The sequence below is a fragment of the Callithrix jacchus genome, chromosome 3 (assembly GCF_049354715.1).
Source record: "Callithrix jacchus isolate 240 chromosome 3, calJac240_pri, whole genome shotgun sequence".
Lineage (NCBI taxonomy): Eukaryota > Metazoa > Chordata > Mammalia > Primates > Cebidae > Callithrix > Callithrix jacchus.
Genome location: NC_133504.1, coordinates 80,684,578 through 80,706,006, shown reverse-complemented (window position 1 = coordinate 80,706,006; position 21,429 = coordinate 80,684,578).

The window sequence follows — 21,429 nt, the reverse complement described above, 5'->3', positions numbered from 1 at the left end:
TACACATTTATAGTCCCAAGAAGAATGCAAAGTCCTTTATGTAAGGTAGACTTATTACAAAATCAGATTCCAAATAAAGTGTAAAAGAACTCACTAAATGGAGGAAGTCTGAGAATCTCAGGAGAGATTCACCAGGACAGAAAAGGTGACTCAGGGAAGCAAATAACTCAGCCGGTACCATAGTTTATTCAGGTCTTGCAGATTCAGCTGAGGTGAGCTCCCTTTGGTCCCACTTCTAAGACATCAATTTATGTAGATCTAAATAACAAACATAGGTGGACTCTCAAAAATAAAATAATATTTCTTCAAGGATAGGCATTGTGGTGGAAATATACATGTTATAATAAGCTGTGCATATCCAGGGAGGTAAAGAAAGACAAAATGTTTTAAAGGAAAAATTAGGAGAATTACATATTTCATTTGATATTATTTTTCTTGACTACAAGGATCAATAAAAAGGGTGGCAGAGTCCAAAACTGGACAGGCAGTTGCTTGTCAGATGTCCTTGCAGAAGTATTTTTATGTGTGTATAAGATTGTGATGGCCTTTGTGTAAGGTTGCTGTTTTTGCAGAGTCTTTTGTGATAGGTTTTATTTAATCAGGCATTCATGCATGAGAATTCTCCATATATGGCCTTCCCAGGTTCTATTTGTCAAAGGTTTTTAACACAGGTGACTTTATTTTGATTCTGACAGCTTTAACATCATTCCTATCTTTGTAAGAAATGAAATGCACTTCCTTTCTTACTTTCGCAAGTCTTAATTGTAACACTGTACATGAAAAACAAACTGCTATTGACAACATATAAAGTTATTTTTATTGCTATTCATTGTTCTTTCATAGCCATTTTGAAGGCAGTAGGAAAGTGAAAGTAAAGTGAATATAGTTTAGAAACAATCAGTCTACCTAGTAGTTATTGTAAGTGATATTTGAGTGGTGTATTAGATTAATATTATTCCTATAACAAATTGCCACAAATTTAGTTGTTTAAAACAACACAGGTTTATTATGTTATACTTCTACAGGTGGACAGTTCTAAAATCAAGGTGTTGGTTATTGTCTTCTGCAGGCTACGAGGAAAAATCGATTTTCTTGTATTTACAGGTTTGAGAGTCTGCCCACATTCCTTGTCTCCTCATGCTTTCCTCCATCTTCAACTCCATCAGGGGATACCTTTAGTTGTCTCTCATGTCTTATTACCTTTTCTTCTCTGACTCTGCTTCCATCATGACAATGTCTTCTCTCTCCTTCTGAGCTTTCTGCCCTTCTAACTCTCTAATGTAATCCCTGTTAGAGTACATTAGAACCATCTGGATAATCCAACATAATTTCCCCATCCCCAAATTCTTAATTTAAGCACATCTGTAAAACCCCATGTGCCATATAAATAACATACCAATAGGCTCTGTAGATCAGAATATAGACATATTTCAGAGACGTATTCAGCCTAATCCACGTGACTATTCATATAGCTACTCACATGGACACATACATAAACCCACATTTCAGCATAAATTTGTGGATTTTGATATTTCCCTCTCATTGATCGCAAATACAAATTGTTTCTTTCCTTGACTGGCTGGAATTTCTGTTTAAATTTCCTACTCAAGGAGTTAGAGAAGTTTTTAGCTTCACTGCAACAGATCATAAGACAAAGGCCTTGAGTTCTCAGTTGAAAGTAGGTCTAAAATTCAGTAATAATGAGATATGGCTGTGGAAAAATATTTTTAAATAATTTTAAGCTGTAACAATAAAATTATGTCATCTGGTACAGCTGAGATGATATACAGATTGTCCCAAAACACCTATATGGTAGCTACATGTACTATATCCTTATATATTTATTCCATTGGCTTCAAATAGCCTTGTTTCTAGCTAGACATTATCAAGAAGACAATAAAACATTTGGCAAAATTGTTTGAAGTTCTTGGGGCTGTAGACAGAGAGTATAAATAATTTAGGAAGTGAGATTAGAAAGACATATTTCTTTTCACAATATTTTAAAAATTAGAAGGATTCGAAGGAAGTATCTTGCAATGAAAAATGGCTTTTTTTTACATTGTTGTAATTTTCAATATGAAAGTCAAAACTCAAATACTGACTTTCTTATTCTAAGTTCTGCCTTCTGTGCATAACATCACATTGGTCTATAATGGTTTATATAATGTTATTGAGAGAATCACATGACAAATATGCAAACACCCGTAGCAGAATCTGAGGAACAATATTGTGGACTGCGTAAATGCATGGACTCTGGAACCAGATTATCTCAGTACAAATCCCAATCCTACTAATTATTAGCAGTTTTTTTTAATTTGTAAAATGCGGTTAATTCTGCCCAATTCACAGGAAAAATAAAAAAAGTGAATATATTTAAAATATTTTACAATGGGTAAGAACTCTTGGAGTATTAATTAATGCAATAAAGAAAATCATTTCCTGGCACAAGAGAAGAAGTAGATAATTTTAGTTTCTATTTCCAACATGGAAATGTTACTATGGAAATAAATTAACGTATATTCTAACATTACAAAAGGATTTCTAGAAGTCCAGGGAGTAGAATAAATACATTTGAATAAGATATCGTCTTGGGTCTTTTTTATATTGTGAAATTTTCCTATTCATTTTTAAAGACAGAGCTAAATATAAAGTTGTTTTCCAAATCAGATATTTTCTTAACTTTTTATAATATTACGCTCAATTCCAGGTTCATCAAAATTAGGTCTAAAATTAAAATCTTTTAATTTTAATGTTAATAGACATCTTAAGGCTAGCATATGTCAAAGAAGTAGAAATATTGGCTATAATCTTATATTTTGTGTGCATTCTCATAACAGGTTTATATAAAGCAAATGAATAAAACTATATTTTAAAATCTTAATTGGTAGTTGTGTGAATAGTGCCAGAATAAAGAAAGAATTTTACCAAAATGTTCCATTTTGCTAATTATTGTTTGCAGGGGAGAAAATGCTAATTTTGTGAATATCAATTCCCCATATTTGTCTTATTCAGGTGTACTACAGTCCTAGCAATATAACCAATTAAGATATTTGACTCATACTCTCAATCAGGCTAAAGTGAATTCATTTCTCCTGTCAGGTGCTATAAAAAGGATATAATTGGATTAGAGTACAAATATAAATTTCAAAATTGTTGCTAAAATATTCATCTGTTAAGATGTCATAACTTAAAACAATGTGGATGCACTATACATATATTACTCCTGTATTATTATCTTCTGTGTATTCACTCTTTTGAATTGAAAACACTATAATGAATCTTGGCTTCATCTAAGCTACTAATGTATTTCTCTCAAAAATACAAGAAAAGAATTAGACTGGGTGAATGAAATACATTCATTCATTGTAAGCTAGCACTAAATATGCATTTTGATGTGGTGTTTTGAAATATCTATATACATACACACATATACACTATATATTTAGACATATGTTTATAAAAACATACATATGTGTTTAACATCGGTTTAATTATTCTGAAGTGTAAGGAAGTTAATGTTCCTGAATTTTAATTGGCTTTTTCTTTTGGTCAGAAAAATATCCCTTCACTTTTTTCTTTATGGCTAATCAGGGTAAATTGGATTAAAATGATCTATGTAAAAGTTTAACACTAATCTTGTACAGCTTAAGGAGAATCTTCAATTGATTAATAGATTTCATGTCAAGATATATTTACTGGCTTTGTGTAATAATAGCAGTGGTAGAAGGAAGGTTAAATTAAACTTTACTAATACTACCATTATTCAAATGATTTATCTTTCATAAATTCTATCATAACTTACTTCCAATTCCTAAATTGTTCCATGTTACAAGTACATAGTGGTGCCAGTAGTGCCAGTTCATTCTGAGTTTTCCAGAATCACTCTATACGCTGCTTTACCTAGTTCCCTCTTTAAAAAACCAACCTTTTGAAATAAATCAACAAACCCATCTTTTCTCTGACTTTATGTTGGTTTCAGACAATGGGAAGACCCAGTGAGAAAACAAAAAAGGCAGTGATTTTTGTAACCATGTTAAGTGTGCTGGATTGAGTGAATACATTTAAAATTCTCATTCACTGGATCATTGAATAACTAGGTTGATTCTTAGTCCTGAGATTAGGAAGGTAGACAAAGAAGATGCTTTGGGACCTAATCTAGGTGGCCGGAGCTACAAATATATCAAAGAAAAGGTGCAACAAAGGAGCAAGAGTGCGGTAGTGGTTTGGAGGCAGTGCTGTTAAATTATTAAAGATCATATTAGGCTTCTTCAAAATTTTGTGTGTGACCAATATGTAGATTTTTGGCTTTCCACTGCAAATTTTTTTTTTTTTTTTTTTTTTTTTTTTGAGACGGAGTTTTGCTCTTGTTTCCCAGGCTGGAGTTCAATGGCGCGATCTCGGCTCACCGCAACCTCCGCCTCCTGGGTTCAGGCAATTCTCCTGCCTCAGCCTCCTGAGTAGCTGGGATTACAGGCACGCGCCACCATGCCCAGCTAACTTTTTTTTGTATTTTTAGTAGAGACAGGGTTTCACCATGTTGTCCAGGATGGTCTCGATCTGTTGACCTCGTGATCCACCCACCTCGGCCTCCCAAAGTGCTGGGATTATAGACTTGAACCATCGCGCCCAGCCTCCACTGCAAAATTTTTATTGGAATAAGGAGCAATCTTATTACCATAAATTCAATGGGTCCTCCCCACAAATCCATATGTTGAAGTTCTAATCAGTGATGTGAATAGATTTGGAGATAGGATCTTTAAAATGGAGGCAATTAAGGCTACATGAGGTAATAAGATGGAGTCCCAATAAGATAGAATTATTATACTTACCAGATGGTACATCAGAGAGTTCTCTCTTTCTCTGCCATGCCATGCTTCTCAGCAAGAAGGCCACTGTCTGCAAACCAGAAAGAAAGTCTTCATCGGAATTTCACCATGCTGGAAGCCTGATCTTCAATTTCCAGCCTCCAGAACTGTTAGAAAACAAATTTCTGTTTAAGTCACCTATCTTATGGTATTTTGTCAAGTGAAGTTTTGTTAGCCTGACTAATATACCTGTATTTTATCAACTGTATTCTATTCCTTAATTTTAAACCATGATTATTTTCAAATACTATGGTGTCAAAAGAAAATTTGTATGTCTAATACCTTATACATGAATGCATTTTATTTGACATTTAAAACAATATAAATTAGATCTCCCTGTAAAATAAGTCGATTCTCCAAGGTTTTGCTTGCTTTTTGATGATGCTGTGGAGAGACAAGCTCTTGGACCTATCTACTCTGCCATTTTCACCAATGTCTTTGCTCTCTTTTAGACACCCTAATTATTCTTCAATTACTCAAGCAAAGAAAATATTTGGAATCAGAAGCAGCACAAGTTAACATGTTTTTCACAGCCATAAATATATTTTCCAGTTTTAGAACCTATATTTATGTAAATAGTGCCAGTAGCCTATTATCTTGACATTGTATTAGGAACCATAATAGCATTAGGAGAATCAGGAGCAAATGGAAAACTATATTGATCATAGGAGCTTGATTGTGTGAAAGCTGATCCCTTGTGAGCTCTACTATGAAGGGGATTACAGAGCAACAATCTGTGGTAAGCATAAACATATAGGAGACCTTGATAGGCCAACAATAGATAAATATTGAAAACCTTTCCTCTGGTTCATCTACTCTGGTTTTCTTAAAAGAAGCATTTATAATTAAATAAAAGGCTTGTTTCCCTTTTTTTCTGAAAATTGCCATTCCTTTTCAAGCAATTCCCCTTTATGTGTCTATCCTTTTAATGTGGTATTGGCATTTTGTTGTGATTATCTATCTTCTCCTATTATTTTCCATTTCCCATTATTAAGAACTTGATGATGATTATAATGAGGGTGATGATTAATTTTTTATAAGCATTAGAATAAAAAAATCTATCACTTAGTTTTTGTCCCAAATTCTAAAACTATCTATAGTCTTCTTAGAAATTTTCTGAAAATGGCAACAGTATAATCTTATCTGGTTACATTCAAATTTATAAAGTTGTTTCTTACATCAAACCCGCATTGTTAAAAATTGTACAAGCATTCAGCCTATAACACCATGAACATGTGAAACTAATCCTAAACATGGCAATGAGACAGTTTGATCTGAAGGTCTAGAAAAAAATGATGTGGTTTTCTCTCACAATTATCAGGAGACAATAAGGTTAACTATAGAAAGATTAAAATGACTAACATTGCAAATGGGGATTCAGAGGCAATAGTAATAGTTGGACTTTTGCAAGTATGTGGATACTGTGTTTTTAATTTAATTTCACCTGGAGTAAGAATACCTTTAAGATATAAAGTGGCTTACTGTTTGAAAAAGAATAAACTCATCATGATAATTCTCTGTTCCACAATTTAGAATTTAGAATTGCATGGTGGTAGAGAATAGATCACAGTAATAATATGAGCATTGGTAATATTTAGAAGTCAGGCATTCAGGTGTAGGAAATGACACATTTCTAATCACTTTCTACATATCTTTTGAGAAAAGAAAATTAAATAGTAAATTTCAAAGCTTGTGGAGAAGGGCAACTCAGTATTTACCCATTTTACTAAAATTTTGTTTTACCAGTAAACTTTAAATTAAGGAGAGAAAGTGTTCTTGCAAATAGTGTTATAAATAGACATGAGACCAGGGTGCCTTACTTGCTCCTCATGCAAGCCAAATCAATGTTCATTGGCTATCATGCTTTCAGTGATGTAAAAAAATGAAACTGTTTGGAGCAGCTCATGATATCTTATTTTATTTTATACTATTATAAGCTGTTAAAAAACAAGTCCATCAAGGTGAAAGAACAAAAAGGAAAGGAAAGTAAGATTCAACTTCATTACAAAAAGGAATTTTTCTTGGCCATCATTAGACCATATTCATTTTTCGTGTTTGTGCATTCATATAGTCTACTATATTTTTTAAAGGGATGTTTATAGTAAAATGTCCCACCAATGCCAGCGAATGAAAGCCTGTGTTTTTAGTGTTCAAAAATGGTAAAGCCCAACACATGAGGTAGTTATGGTTGTTTGTTTTATGGGAAACACCATAACATTTTTTAATAAACTTTCTAAGGATGCTCCTGAAGGAAAGACATCTATCCATACTGATGTGAATGTATTAGTTGTATTTTCTCATTTGTCAAATTAGAAAATAGTAGGGATAAACTTTAAGTGTATGGCATTATATCTGGATATGTATACTTACTATGGAATATAAATATTAACAATATCATATTGTGTTTATTCTTGGTGGTCTGTTAAGAGACATAAATATTTTTATTGTGATGTAATCTGTCATTTGTCAAATCTCAATATGATGTATTTGCCTTTTGGATGAAGTGCTACTTGAATATAAATTCAAGTTGGAGAACGTACATTTATTTTGTTAGAAGAAATTGCGCTAGTTAACAAAGCTAACCATTTAAACCGGTATATTCTCAAATTGTTCAAGTCACTGCACTAATTAATTCCAAATGAATTTTATTTTGAAAATACTACATATAAAATATTTTTTAAATTTAATCTAGTAATATGTTTTTTCCTGACTTATCTATTTCATGGATTAAAGATATGAAGTAGAAAACAAAATAAAAACTATAAAATCTATTTTATACATTTATTCAATGAAAAATTATTTTTTTTCTATCATAGCATAAACCTTGGACCATTGTTTATCATTTTGTATCTTCAGGACTTACTTGTGAGTTTCTTGTGGTATTGTAAACAGAAAACAATTTGATGTTAGGAGTTAATTGTTTAATACAGGAGTTGGCTATAGGCAGGATCTCCAAGATTGAATCCAATGTGCTATGACTCCAAAATCCTGCTGGAGGAGCTGCTGCTTCTGACCCTGCCATAGATAAAGGGACCAAAGGGACTGCCAAGCCATTGCAATGGCTTCTTGGCTCCTATCGCTCCTGCTCAGAACTAGACCCTGGGTTGTTACTTAATAAATTCCTAGATCTCCACAACTGTATTTTCTAGCATAAAATAATTAAACAGAGGGCCAGTCCGCCATCAAAAATTATACAAGTGTATCTCTTCAATAGAAAGTAATTTGCTAATAAGGGCTCTGAGATGTAATTTTTAATGTTACAGCTTCTTCAGGACAAGTAGGCACAGGAGCAGACACAGTGAAAAATGAGAGCACTAATCCCACATATTTGCCATAATTTACATAACTTTATATTTCAAAGTACTCCTGATTTTCTTGTTCTTCTAAAAATAAATTGGGAATAAGAATCAACTAATATTTGGATTCATAATAAAATGTGTCATGCATTTTATGCATGAAATCAGATACATGATTATTTAATTTGAAATATGATTTCTGATGTTACACTTAATATATAATCACATCTAAACCTTGCAATTGTTAGAGAGACTAAAACTTTTAGTATGTTGTCTTCAACTTAGTTTTAATGGTGAGTTTCATTCTATGCTGGTAACTGAAGAATAAATGTGAACTGCATGCTCTCTGCTATTACTGTATCAAGCTATGATCATGCATAAAATGAAAAGCTTCCAGCACTTACCAAATTTTGAAAACTGTAGAAAACCATAGAGGTATGAAGGAGAAAAAAAGTAAAAAGAAGGAATACAGTCACAGAAGGGGTTTTCAGCCTGCAGTGACACAGGCTACAGGCCAAAGACATCAGTTAGCTGATGCGATTTTGGTTCACCTTGCCCAGCTGAATTAATCTTACTAGCAGTTAAAAATTCTGAGACTTCTTAGCTTATACACTTATGCCTTTTGAAATTTTCGAGATATAGTGAGGTAGATTAAGATATCACCATGGAAGATATTATGAAACAAATGACAAACATTGGGGGCAAAATGATCAGATTTGCATCTCGAATTTGATTACTCACTACCTGTGCTTCCTTGGGAAGATTTTTATGATCCTCTGTGCCTCAGTTTTTTAATAATAGAAGCTAATACAGGGTTGTTGTGAGTGTTAAATGTTATAATCCACATAAAGTTATTAGAATAGTGAGTATTCAGCAAGTCATTTATATTTATCATATACATAGAAATGATAAACTATTCAGTAGAATTAGAGTAATTCAATAATATATATTTGTCTTCATTTTTGTTTGAGTTACAAAAAAAAATCTGTTACAAACCTTTGATAAATTATTTTAGATTCTAATACGCATACACCTACATCCATATATATGCACATATACACCATAAAATAAATGGAATAATTGTTAAATACTGCAAGGACTGAATATTTATGCCTCCCCCAGAATTCATATGTTGAAAATATAATCTCTAGTTTGGTGATATTTAGAGGTAATGAGGGTTAGATTAAGACCTGAGTGTGGAGATTCCACAATGGGATTAAATGTCTTTATCAATACAGGAAGACAGAGATCTCTTTTTCTGCATGAAGGTACCAAGGAAGGGCCAAGTGAAGACATCAGGAAGAAGGCCCTCACCCAGAACTCTGTCATGCTAGCACCCTGTTCTTGGACTTCCCGACTCCAGTAGGGTGAGAAGTAAATTTCTGTTGTTATTTATGCTGATTTGTCCCAACAGCCTGAGCTGACTAAAATGAACACTAAGGTAATCTTAATTACTTGTAATCATAGTCAAGTAAAATATTTAAGGGATAAATCATGAATGTCTACAAACATAACAATTTAGATATTTATTTTCAGGTGAGACAGTGAGTGTTTTAATTACCATATTTACAAGTTAGGTTTTATTTTTCCTCAGGTTCACTAAAAATAGAAATTCACCAAAATGTAGCAATTTTATGAAAAAAATCAATGTATGTTTAACTCCATATCACCTCTGCTGTACAAATCATAATATAGACACAGCGAGAAAGCTTTCATGCAAAAACCAATATAAATCTATGTCTTTGACATTTACTACACCGTATATTTTTACACTTGTGAAAAGCCATTTACAAGTTTTTAACGCTTAAATGAATTCAGAAATTTTCATGATATTCATAAATATATATAGGACTGACTCCTGAAATCCCAAAGGGAATTAAAATGTAATTTCAATGTCATAATTTAGCCCATTCTTTTATTTGAAAATCTAGATGGTATAATTTATTTTTATACGTATTTATTTCATAATAAAAGGGATTAATGATTTAAATAATACACATAATTGAGATTATTTTATATTTCTGTTTTTAGTAATTGATTCAAATGCCTCTTTAAAATTTATCACTGTAGAATGTCCTGTTTATCACGTTACACATATAGGTATATTTTCTAATCTCTTTATTAATACTGTATTTCAATGTATTTCTGTTGAGGTTTTGATTTATGTTTTGGTCTAACTACATATTTTAAAGAAGTGAATTTTTGATTTGAGTGTTTAGCTGACCTTAATGCTAATAAGATGGGGATGAGGTGTCTAATGAACTTGTGTAGGGGAATAATGATAGATGGCTTATTTGGAATTCTATAGACGCAGCACTGCCAAACCCACTAAGGAGTCTTTGGATCCTAATTTCAAGAATGGTTTTATTGATTACACAGACAGAGGGAACATTTTAATCATTTTTATGCACTGTATTGCCTGAGGTAACAAAAATCCATTAAACAAGGATTATAAACTTTGTTTTAAACTAGATCCTAAATTGTTTCTTGATATATAGTCAACACAGTCTCTGTAAGATCAATCACAGTTACTAAGCCATAATAAAATCAACTTGTTTAATTTTAATTGCTCATATGCCTGACCCACTGAGGTGTAAGTGCTCATGGGCTAAATTACTTTTCTTCCAGATACGATTTTCATTTTAGGTTTGGGCTTTTTACCTGCTATATGGCATCTTGACTTCTCTAATATTTATTTATTTTTAACTCTGATGTCTTTGTCGGCATAAAAGATAATTTAATAACAGAAATTTGTATTCAGTATTTTATGCAATTTTTAAAAGGTTAAGATTTTTTCAAAATTTCTTTGAAATGTTAAAACATGTTTCTGAGTGTGCATGTGCACACACATACACTAGTAGACACAAGCTCATGTTCTACATGAATGTATCTTTATAGAATCCTGACTGGTTTTAAGCATTCAAATTAGCTTTACTACATATTGTTGATTATATTTTCATTTTTGTAAGGGCCTTATTATTTTTTTAAAAACTCCTAATTGTAACATTATTCCTAAAATAAAATAAGATAGGCTTTTATCATAATTTGATTTATATAAGCATTTAGAAAATAACCTATATCTTTCTGTAAATTTGGAGCAATACCAGAAGTTATACCAAGAATGTGGTGGATGTAAATACATTTGTGTCATATTGTAAACCTCTGTAGCTATATCTCTAACCATCATTATGTTTTAATTCTCAATTTATACCCGTAGCATTCATTTGAGTCATTGAGCTTTTTGTAGGGAATATGTTTTATTTGCATTTGTGTCTCAGAACTCAGCATCATTCTTGGCAAATGGTAGACATTCGATAGATTGAATGGATGCATGGATGGGTACACATGCATCTGGTATGTTGAAATAATTAAAATTAAAAAATTATTGAGCTGTTTTATAGGAGACTGAGACAAATTTTTGAACAAAAAATAATGGAAGATGGAAGGTGATCAGCTAGAAGTTAATCTACATAGGATAAAGGACAGATAAAGGGAGATATTATTGAAATAAATAATAAAAAGTCCATTATGGGACTACACTTATGCTTGTTTCTAAATCTAGACAGGACAAAACCTTTTCATAGCCATACCTAAAATATTCCTGTTCTAAAAGCTCACTTATTCCACCAAAATTTTCTGCAGACTAGTGCCAAATCCATTGAAATCTTGATTTTATTGTCAGGTATACTTTCAATGCTAGAACAATGTTAGCAGTTTAGTCATGAAAATTTGTTTTAATATGTCTAATGAATTTCAATTGAACAGTAAACCTCAGATCATTCATTTCAGATTTTTTTCACATAAATTGAAATAAATGGTTATAAAAATACTAAATATTAATATCCTGCTTCTTGCACATTTCTTTTAATATGATTTAACTGTTGATCTAAGTAACTCAATTTAAAATATTTAATCCCTAAATCAAATGCTACCCACATTAACTAATATACTAATAGTAATATTATGTATATATTTTTAACTTCTTATGATTTTTATTCCTATAAACTAGTACAGTCTGATGTACTTACAATATTTTATGTAAGATCAGAATTTCAAAACCTATTACAAAGTAAAAGTGTTTTTTTGCTTCAAATTTTGAATTGTTTTATGACTTTTAAATTTCTAGGTTTTCTTAGAGGCATGTAAGAACATAATTAATCAGTACTCATTTACCAAGAAAACTCATGCCACCTATGTTTAAACAAAGGAAAATAAATAACAAAGTCAAGAGAAACGAATATTGAACTTACTTTAGTTATCTTACTTGTCTCTATATGCTTATTCTCAGTCACTACCATTCTGTGATTGCTTCATGGAACATACACACACACACACACCACACACACACACACACACACACACACACACACTTGCATGTCCACATGCACATGTATGAGCTTTAGTGAGTTGGAATCTTATGCTTCCACCAAACTCGGTCAAGTTGTCGCCTACTATGTGTCTATAGGAAGTTTATGTGGACAGAGTATCTTTAAACAAGTTGATTATGATAACAGGAATTCACCAACTATAGTTATCTTTTCTTATAATTATCGGAGTATTATTATACTTTATATTGTTGAACTCTTATGAATTAAGGGGAAAAAATGCTTTGGGGTGAGCCATATATTCCATGTAAATCAATATTTAGAATTTGTTGGAGGAATCACCCAAGTGAAAAATTGGCCTGGCTTGTTACTGTCATATGACTTCCTTTTAGCTACTCACATTGTTCTCTTTCAGTTGAACAATGTGACATTTCTCTATATATCTTTTTTACTTTTTTTTTTTTTTTTTGAGACAGGGTGTCACTCTGTCACCCAGGCTGGAGTACAGTGGCACAATCACAGCTCAATGCAACCTCAGCCTTCCAGGCTCAAGCAATCCTTCCACCTCAGCCTCCTGAGTAGGTGGGACCACAGGTACACCACATCTGGATTATTTTTGTATTTTTTAAATAGATACGGGGTTTTGCCATGTTGCCCAGGCTGAAAATTTCTATATATTTAATGTCACATTTTCCTTAGATGTTAAGCTTTGCCTAAGTGTTATATGAATTTATTGAGTGAAAGCCCCTGAAAAAACCACACAGACCTCTGACCAAAATGAAAACGTAGCAGAAGGTCAAATACTCGTTGATGATCTGGGGATAGACTCATTTTCGAAGTCTGACAGACTCCAAAATGTAATCATTATTTTAAATAAAAAGAACAGGCCACAATCCTCAAGCACTGAGTATTGGATATCCAGAAAAAAAAAAGTTACATGACTTAACTTGAAATTCAATTTACATATGTAAACTGCCTTAGTAAAACTAAAAAAAAAAAAAAAAAAAAAAATGTATATTATCTTGGATGCATAGAAGAGCCAAAATCTACTAGAAGTACCAAATACTAAAATTATGTAATATATGTTACATTTTTAAAACTACATTATTATATCTTCACATACAGAGGGAATATTTATGCACAATATTTATTAATATTTAAAAAAATTACAAAGCACAAAACAGACTTTTCAGTTTTTTTTAATTATTTCCCAAATATTATTCAGATTTTGGCACCTTAAAAATATCATAATATAGTTAGAGTGGTCAACAGGGTAGATCTCCCCTTGCCATTGATAAGTTACATTACCATAGAGACATTTAAAAATTATTACCTGAAAGAGGTTTGAATGTGATATGAGTGGGAAAGAGGAGTCTAACAAATTTAATACTACCTTGACTTTAAAACATTGACAACAAGACCATGTTTTTACTCAGAAGCTTAGAAAGAGCATACATTTTTAAATGAGAAAGTCAAACCTGGCTGTTTAGGCAGATCACACAAATAAACCCAGATATCAAATGTCGGAAGTTTTTACAGCCAGTAAATATAGAGATATGTAGGAAAACCAGAAGATGAAGTCAGTTTGGCATGAAAAAAGAAATGTTCTGTTTGATTGTGAAGTAATCTTGATTACGACATGAGCAAAGCAAATTTAAGCAAAAATAGCCATGATACATTTTCCAGTGTTGAGATAGGAGAAAATGCTGAAGGAATGTCAGTGTAGATGTTAATTTAAAAATCACTAACATGTTTTAAACTCTCGTTACACTTGCTGAATTCAGAAAGAAGAGAGAAATACAAAGTAAAGGTCAGAGCTTATATACAACATAAGATATAGGAAAGAAACAGGTTTTCAACTTTATATTTAAAAATGTTATAATGTTGGGCTCATACTCCATTAATTGATTAATATTACTGCATACTATTTCACCAATTATAATATTTTAAAATATATTAAGAAACAAGTTGAGTATGGAATCATTATATTTCATTAAAAAGACAAAGTTTACAAATTCATTCTAAAATATTATCCCTTATTTTCTTTATATCAAGAAGTCATAAACAAAAATTTAAAAAGCAAGGTAATGAAACAAACTGTCAGTTGTATGTAGAAAGTGGATCTTGAAAAATAAAGATACATGCATAAAAAAAGAGACCCCATGGTATTGACAACAATTCATTTGAATATTTACTTGAGCAACCCAAATGAGTAGTTGAAAATAATACTCATGAATAGGAAAATAATATAAAAAGGCAGCAGTATGCATGAAAGAAGTAAGAACAAAAAAGGAAGGAAGGAAGAAAGGAAGGAAGGAAGGAAGGAAGGAAGGAAGGAAGGAAGGAAGGAAGGAAGGAAGGAATCAAGAAAGCGAGAGAAAGAGAATGAAAGAAGGAATGAAGGAATCGAGAGAGAACAAATGGAAGAAGGAAGAAAAGAATGAATCGAGAAGAGAGAAAAAGAATGGAAGGAGGAAGGAAGGAAGATAAAGAGAATGGAGGAAGGAAGGGAGAAAAGAGATAAAGGAAGACACAAGGAAAAAAGAGAAGATAAAACAGTTAATTATAAATGAATGTACTTACTGGGATTAGGTACTGTACTAATAAACACATAATCAGAGATACAATATTTTATAAATCATACATCAAACTTAATAAGAATATTTTTTGTGTGTGCATTGGCATGATCTCTGCTCACTGCAACTTCTGCCTCCTGGGTTCAAGCAATTCTCCTGCCTCAGTCTACCTAGTAGCTGGGATAACAGGCACCTGCCACCATGCCCTACTAGTTTTTGTATTTTTAATAGAGACTGAGTTTCACCATGTTGCCCAGGCTGGTCTCCAATTCCTGACTTCAAGTTTTCAAGTGATACACCTGCCTCAGCCTGTTGAAGTGCTGGAACTACAGGCATGAGCCACCATGCTGGCTTAAATTTAACTTTATGAATCTATATTCTGATACCTGAAATTGAGAAATATGTGGGGAATGAGGGAATATATAAAAGTAGGATAAACACATCATCTTACATCAAGATGTGCATAATTATATGTAATCTTGTTATTGAATATTAAAATAATGTTAAAATATTCTACACTAACATTAATAATTTATTCCAAATAATAGAGGGTAAAATATGTAAGTGCATATAGCAGATGTTCAAAAAAATTTAAAACAGAAGTAGAAATCATAAGACTAAATTATAAAAGTAAGATGAATATGTTTGCCCTATCAAAAAACCTCATATGACTGACTGAAATATGTATAGAGACTTATAATATGCAAAAGGAAAAGAAACATGTGGTCATATCAAAGATTCATGGAATATTTACAGAAATTCAGAAAGTTAATTTCAAAAATTCCGAAAACATGGACCACAGAGAAATATAATTAAGAAATATATAATTAAAGTTAAAAATGACTCATTTCCTTAGGAATTTAAACTTATTCTTAAAAGAAAAGACAAAACTATCACAATCTCTGTTTTGCCAACATTTTCTTACCTTTATTTATGTGTTTTCATTGACAATTGCGTATGATTGGAAAAGATCCATCATCAAATAGGAGTGATACAGTTTAACCCACTGCATTATTCTCACACTGTTCTTCCTGTCCCAGATCTCAAAGTAGAGGAAAATGTAATAATACATATTTTAAAGCCTAGAAAGTACAAATAATACAAGGAATTTAACATTAATGTCTGGGTAAGTATGTAAAAGTAATAAACTTTTATTTTAAAAAGTGTATAAAAAAGTTGTCATTAGTATTTCTAAGCAGATTTTGATGCTACCGGTAAGTAATGTTCTCATTTTTCTTTAAATAATGTTCTCTATAATGTGATATTCTGAATAATACTGTGCTTGTAAATTTAGACAAACTAGTTTTTTACTATTATACATGTGACTATACATTATAATTTTTTCTAAAGATAACTTCATTAGCAATGTTTGTGTAAATATTTTGTATAAATGCTAAAAATGAAGTCTATTTTCCAGAACAATTACATTATATTTATCTGAAATCTTAGGCACCAAAATTTCTCCCGTAAGTTTAAAACTAAAGTGAAATGACATAGGAATCTATTTTGACTGTACCACTTAACTAGCTTTATGAGTTTGGGAATTTGTGACTCTTCTTATATATGTGAAAAGGGTTAATAATACGTATCTTTTAGGGCTGACACCCATTCTTGTTTTGATGACTTGGCAAAGTTCAGATTATTATTGCGTATTATCTGGATTGCTCATTGATTCATTCGCTTTGTTATTCATTAATTTAATACTTATTTTCTAAAATCCTACTTCTATGTTTGAAACTCTTCTGTGTGTTTTGGTTACATTAAGAACAGAAAAAAATCTATGATCTCCAAGAGTTTGTCTTGTAGTGATTATCAGATCAAATTTGTAAAATCATCTAAACATGTCTAGTGTCTCATAGAAAAGGCACAAATACATATGTTTATAGATTTCAAGTTTCTTCTTTTTACACAATTATGACATTTCTTTAATAATTAAATTAGAAATTTATACCAGTAGATTTTAGTACAGTAAATGTGGGTATAACTGTTTAACATCTATTTACATTTATTAAATTTATGATTTACACTATTGCAAATCCTTTTTAATTACTTCTTGTCCTTTATTAAGACTTTTTACTTTCATTCTGAGGCTTCCAACTCTTTTCTGTGTACTATATAAATGTTCCACAATTTAAGTAATTAATAGGCTATTATTATGTTACAAGTATTTTTGGCAATGTACATTGTATAATAGCTATTTTCATCTATTTGTGTTTTTCATCAAACATACAACTTACTGATTTGAAAAAAACAAAGATAGTGAAAATTGAATATTTATTAAAGCCCTACTATCTGCCTGATGAGTTAATGCCTTAAAATGCCCATAGCAACTGTGGGAAATACATATTACTAATATTATTCCAAAGGTGAAAAATAGAGACTAATTTGATAAATGGAAGCATAAATAATTGAATACTGGTGTGTTTAACCCCATGGTTGATTATTTGTTTACGCAAAGTTGAATATGAACAAGTTGTTAGAAAAAAAATCAGTGTTGTCTCTGTACACATAAGTAGCACATACAAAAGAAAGGGAAATTTATGCAATAATTCAACTGATACAGTTTTAGGAGTAACTGGGAGTTACATGGACTGGCACCTACTTCTCAGTCAGTTATGGAGAACACAGATGTAGAGTTAAACATTGGTCCTGGGTAAGCACTTGATTGTGTGATCTTTGAATATCTGTGGACTAAAGTTTGTAAAAACGATTCAACCACAACTTATCATAAAAAACAGTAAAGATATCACCAACTCAGAAGTGAATGTTTTCTGCTGAAAGTACTTGTTTACTAATACTTGCCTCTTGACCCATCAGAACATTGACCAATAACTTTCACAAAACTTTTCACTGTCTTTTTATTCAAATACCCAGAAACCCAAGTTCTGAATGTTTCTAAGCATCAGCCTCATCAATCATTTTGACAGCCATTGGACTGGATCAAAGACCCATAAAAAGTTTCATTATGGATGAAAAAGCAACACAGTAGAAAGCAGTTAAAACTGAAAACTTTTCATCATTCTTACATAGTCTACCTTCTTGAATTTTCATGCTTCAACAGGAAAGAGAGAACGAAATTAGCAACTACAATGACCAGAATGAATTGAAAATATAACCTCAAAAACTGATTTGTCTGTCTTTTCACAAAAATGTTTTCAAAATGTTTACTTTTTTCTCTTTATTATTTAGATGTATATGGAATACATATCTTAATTTTTTACTTGAGTTCTTCTACAATGGTGATTGACAAGCAATTCCTTCAACACACTTTTTATTTCCTCCTGCTGAAACTTTTCATTGACGTTTACAAGCTTCATAGTTAAAAATTAATTTTAATTCTTATAAATTGCAGAAAAACTGTCTGGGTTATATTGTTTTGCTTGTTTTTGAGGTGTGTGTGCTTGTGTGTATGTATGTTTTTGATTGATTTGTTTTATAAAACAAATGCCACTTGTTTTTTACCTAAGATAAAGAATGCGTGTCATTTGAATTATTTTTTGTATTTGAACGATTTGCCTTTTGTAACAAGTACAACCTAAACTAAACTATTTTACAGTCTGTGAATTAATGCTTTCAAACTATCCCATAAGTAAAAATTAACTGATAAGTTGAAATAAAATTATTTTAATAATATAGGAAAAGATATATTTGTCTGTCTTAATAACAGAAAAATAAAATTTATCTTTGCTTTCTAAAAACTTACTTAAATATTTATTTATTATTCCAAATAAAAGAAATTATTATTGGTCTCCTTCTTAACTATAAGGCTTAAACACCCTAATTCTGACAAAAAAAAAAACATTTAAATTATTTTTTCCATATATTGTCTTTCAAATTATTTAAATTTGTTTTCAATTATGTGCCATTAGTTGTAAAATATTTTCTTAGAAATAAATCCACCTAAAACATTTGAAACACAGAGTTAGTTAGAGATCATTTTAAAATGACAAAACCTAGTGATGGCCCAAGATATTGAATTTACCTACTTAATTTTCAACTAGATCTAGTCATTAAGAATAATTTTACTAACAAAATTTTATTGGAGGAATCCCTGAATTTGTATATTTGTGCTACATAATTTTAAAGGAAGTTAAAAATAATGATGCTTTCAAAAATTTATGAAAAATTTAAAAATTATTGACAATGAAAACATTTATTGAAAAATTTTTGGAGTAAAGCCAAAAGTTTGAACTTTTAAAAGTGACACCTTATCAATATATACTAATTCAAACTATTATCAAGCTATAGAAAATACATCAAAATAACATATGTAATAGTTGAAGGTAAAATAACAAATTTCATTATAGTACTTATTTTCATTGTTTTCCTTGATAGCTATCTGAAATCATGCAACTGACATTTGTGGAATAAACACAGTCTCCTTACTTTTTAGATTCACAGTCATTGCTTGTGGGTTTTATCTATTTATTAATAGAGTCACTTCCCATGCTCTGACTCTGCTGTAAATATCGATCTTAGAATAAACTGCCCAAGGACAATGGTCTCATAAATTGCTAAGCATTCTTTAAACAATTAGACTGTTTGGGCTCTGGTACAAATGAATAGTTGAGTCTGTCAGCCAGATCAGATATGGTTGTATTGCTCATGGACCAATTAGACTCTTCAAATATGCCCTGCACATCTGTCCTTTTTCTACTTCCCATAATAAATACCATAATGCCTTTTATTTCTATAGTCTTCTGTTCTAAGAAATCTTTTTTTGTGAGTATATATAAAAAAGTGTAACATTGGATCAGCACACTTCCTTGATGACTGCTCGATGAAAATCTAGGCTTCTAGCAAAAACATTATAATTCAGGAGCATAAAAAAGATGCAATTTGTAAATGAGTCAAAAGGAGCACTGCAGTTATAAAAGAAAAAAGTATTCCACAGTAGTACTTTTTTCAATACACTTGAAAGTCATTAGTGTATCTAATTTCTGAATGAAAGTTATTGAACTATTCTAAAACACAGCCCACTCATGTGTTCCCAGCTCTGTGCAAAAACATAGCAATAAATATATGCCTTTAAATTAAAAACACAAACATTTAATTAAAGACTCGGTAATTATAAAATACTTTTATATATGATAATATTTAAGTAATTCACGTAAGTTCATTTTTACTGACTTAGTAAGTGCTAGCACTTATAATGATTTTCTATTATCTGTGACATGAGTTAAGATACCTGACAATATAAACAGCAATATGATCTCATTCATGTGCATGATTTAAAATTTTATGTAAAGTTGTGATTTTTCAAGCCATCCTTAGTTTAGGGATGTCTCCTTGAGCTTGATTAGCTCGTTTTTAAACAAAATATTAGAAACTGAATTACTACTGTTTATCATCTAGATTTATTATTTGATTTCTTAATGTTCATTTTATCTCATCAATGAAAGATTGAAAACACAAAAAAAGATGTTTCTGTATATACATATACATGATGTTGAATTATTTCAATGAAGACTATTCAAAACAGATATAAGGTTTGTGATTCATTTACTCATCCATTCAACATCATTTCACATCTACCTAAAATCAGATACTACATTAGCTGATGTGTCTTGTTTCCTGCTGAGTTAAGAGTAGTGGACAAAAAGAAATACAAACATACCTCACAGATCCACTTCAGATGAATAAATGTGCTCTTGAAATGGATGTGCATATCTGAAATCACTCTTTTGAAACAAGCATATGACAGGAGTGTGCAGCATGAAAAGAGTATGGTTCTGGGATTTGGAAAATTGTATTTAGGAAACTTGTACTCTGATTTTGATATTAATTAGTTGTTAGTTCACTTACACATGCAAAAAAAAGACTTATGTCTTTTTTTGCCAAATGCATGATTTTCACATGATAGAAATAATTTTTCAAACAAATCTCTCACTTAAGGATGTTCCTTGATTGAAAGTTCTAACCTTGTTTCTTTCATCAAATGCAGGTTAATTTAATAGACATTATTATGTTTAAATTACAACTTTAGAAAAAATTGCTGAAATATTATGAAAGTCAAGAATAAGAAAAATTCCGCTTAATTCTAGTTGCTCTGTAATATTTGTGATTTTTTTTAACTTAAAATGATAGGATGACTTCCTATATGTTGTCAAACACCCAAACCCTGAGAGCTTTATTATCACCATGTGTTATAAACATTCACCCCTGTGATCCCAGCTGTTGATTATAGAAACAAATTTTCAATTTTTATAGCTTTCTGAATGTAGATAAAATATATGAATTTATGCACACATACTCTTGTTTCCCTATTTACATGCCATCACTTTTTCTCATGAGGGCAACAACTTTCAGTAGTCAAAAATTTACCATAAGCAAGTGCTAGTTGGTATTTTTAAGTTTTTATTAAAGC